Here is a 3,289-nt window from a genome sequence, read left to right as displayed (position 1 = left end):
TCCCGTAGGCCTGTGGAGCAATATTTTCTCTCCAGTTTCCTAGCATTTTGCTTCAAAGTGTGCAGCTCTGCATTAAACCAAGGAGCTATATTTTATTAAGCTACTCATTTACGATTTTTAGCGACACTTGTTTTTTCACCTTAATAGTGATTTTTAACTGACGCTTGTTTTACGTCAATAGTTTATGTTTGAATTGTGTAGATAAGTGTTGTTAAAAGTCAAAAAGTCTTTTAGTGACCCCGTAGGAAGCTATGTATCTGCTGCGCCTGTTGTCTGGTTGGAAATTATATAGCTCACTGCATTCATAATCCCGACTTCTAGTTTCAGATCATCATCAACTGCATGTCTCAATGTCAGAACAGTCACAGGCATTCCCCTCAGCGCATTGTTTCTATCTGCACTATGTTAGACGCATTTCATTGTGGCAGGCACGCTAGGCATCATCCATCCACCGCAACAAGTGCTTTAATGCATTCTTTTCTCATCGCTGCAGGTGTCATGACGCCGTCTTTCATCGCGACGGAAGTTTCTGGAGCCTTTCTCAATCGCTACAGGTACTCATGCGATCATGGTGCCTTTCATCTTCGCGGCAGGTGCCTCATGGTGCTTTTATTTTCGCGATGGGCGCCTCATGGCACCTATCATTGTGGGTGTTTATGCCATTTCTAGCATCATGGCGGGCATTTTATTCCTCTTCTAGCATTGCGGCAGGCATTTTATGCCTCCTTATAGAATTGCGGCAGGTGATCATGTCGCCCAAATCCATTGGGGCAGATGTATCCCACTTTTATCCATTACCGCAGCACTTCATGTCGCCCTTTTTTCACCACAGCCAGTGCATTATGGCCCCCAGCTCTTTGCCTTAGGCACACCGTGCTTTTAACCATTGCAGCAGTGCTTATGTCGCTCTCTTTTCATGGCAGCAGGTGCATTACGGACCCTTAGCTCATTGCTCCAGGCAGATTGCACCCAAACCAATCCATCTTGTGATGGATTGGTTTGATTGTGCCATGTGATTGCATCACAAGGCGCATCTTAGCATCATGGATTACGTATCTTGACTGAAACATCTTGCTTAACTATCAGGGCTTGCTTGTTTCATCTTTGGTCATCCTGGCTTGCGGGTTAGCTAGATCATTGCGTCCCCATCTCACTTCTCAGCTCATCATGGCTCCCATATCACGTCCCCAGCTCATTGCTGCATGGGCGTGTGTTCTTTGCTCGCACCCTTAGCTCATCGCTATGTAGAGCTCGTCTGTAGTTGTGGTGGGCAAGAGCACTCAGCCGCAGCTTCATTGCTGTTATCCCCACAGTCCTGACCTCATCATTATTTTCAAGCGTCATTGTCTCCTTGCTTGGTCGGCTCTTTTTGCTATTGCGCGTCATCCCCAGCGTTGCTCTATCATTTCCAGGCTCCTTGATCTGGCTATTGCGTTTTCTTCCTTCTTGTTCAGGTTCACTGTTTGCCTTCTGACTTTTCTTTTCGTCTATACTGCTTCTCGATTGGATTTGAAATATTTGTACTATCATCATTCTGTCTGCAGCATACTTTTACGGATGATGCCCCATCCATAGGTTTTGGGGGGGGTTCTTTCAAACACATGTTAAGTGTATGTAGTGTAATACAGTGCAAAGATACCAGTTGCTGAATTGCATCGATTTCCGTCACTTTATAGTGCATAGGATTCAAAAGGCTGACATTTTTCCCCGTAAGGTTTGGACAACCGTCCATTGTGACACCAGCCAGTCTGTCCCATGTTAGTCCCAGTGTGTCCATGCATGTACTGCACGTACATATACTTCCACAAACAGATTGCTCCCGGTTGTCGTTTCTTTCATCGAACACATCGCTGCCAGCCCTTCCGTAATCTTTAAGTCTGATGTTACTCCATGGACAAATATGAGTAACTGCTCTGTGTCATGGGCTTCACATCTCTGATCCAAAGCCAAGGTGAAAAAGTTAAAACTTGCCACTTCGCTTTGATGCTGAAGCTCCAGATTCCCAGCAACGTGCTCATTCTTTGTTGCTACGGTCAGCCTCAACAACGGGATTTGCTCAAATGCTTCTTTTGACAGGGCATATTAGTGCTGTAGAGTCCACCAAGCACTCTTTGACAAACTCCCCCGAGAACGGCTTACTGATTTTAGTGATTTTGTGGGATATTACAGCTGGTCCTGGTTGTTGCATCACTGGACATTTGAAAGTTGGTAAAAAAAAAAAAAAGCCTTGCTTCTTTTGCAGCTTAGCAAACCAAACTTCCGATGTCTGTGCATTTTCGGCATCATTCATGTTTCTGTATTTCTTCGTGTGTTTTATCTCATAATGCCGATTCAAATTTAAATCCTTTAACGTGGCGATCTGCTCCCCACAAAGTAAACACACAGCTTTACCCCCTACTTCCATAAATAAATACTTATCTGTCCAATTTTTGTTGAAAACTCGGCATCTAGCATTCTTTTTTTTAGTATGAACAGACATTTTCCAGGGCTAAAGTAAAAACATTGTAACAAAGTTCCAATCATGTGCACGCCTTGATGCATTATTACTAGGGATGTCCCGATCAGCATTTTAGGCCTCCGATCCTTATCCGATCTTTTAACCCCAAATCTGATCCTATTTTGTGTCCTGATCCGATATTTTCTCTTTAGTAGTGAAATAGATAAAACTCAAATATATTTTGAGCAAGTAACTCAACTTTTTATTAGACTAATATCTGATCGAAAAGCATAACTATTATTATACTATTATTATTGTAAATCCCATGAAATCAAAATCATACCCAAGATTAAAGGTCAGCTTCAATTTTATATTTTAGACAAAACTAAAAAGAAAAATACTGACTTGGTACAGTATTATCAAATAGAAAGTGCTATCTAAGATCCACTTTTTGCTTATAAGTGAATAATATAGGCTGCCATAAAGTCAATTAAAATAAAATGCACTAACCACTAAGCAAATTTAAAATGCCCTTGCTCATCTTAAATGTGGTGTAAACAGAATTCATTCAAATGAATTCAAAACTTAAGGACTGCAACTTAAAAGTAGCATGATCACTGAAACATGATCAAAATCAACTGGAGAACTGGGACAGTACTTTTGCACCATGTTATAATTGAGACATTGGGAGTGACAGTACCAACCCGTTTTTGCTATGTAACTGTTAAAAATGTGTTTAAATCTGCAACAAGAAATTGCTTTTGTAATCTTACATAAAGGTGAAATATGATAAGATAAAATAATGTAACTTTTTAAGTGTGTACAATAAAATATATATTAACTGTGTTTAAA

This window comes from Cyprinodon variegatus, unplaced genomic scaffold (genome assembly GCF_000732505.1).
Source record: "Cyprinodon variegatus isolate N-32 unplaced genomic scaffold, C_variegatus-1.0 Scaffold2012, whole genome shotgun sequence".
NCBI classification, from domain to species: Eukaryota; Metazoa; Chordata; class Actinopteri; order Cyprinodontiformes; family Cyprinodontidae; genus Cyprinodon; species Cyprinodon variegatus.
Note: the sequence above shows the minus strand (reverse complement) of the source record.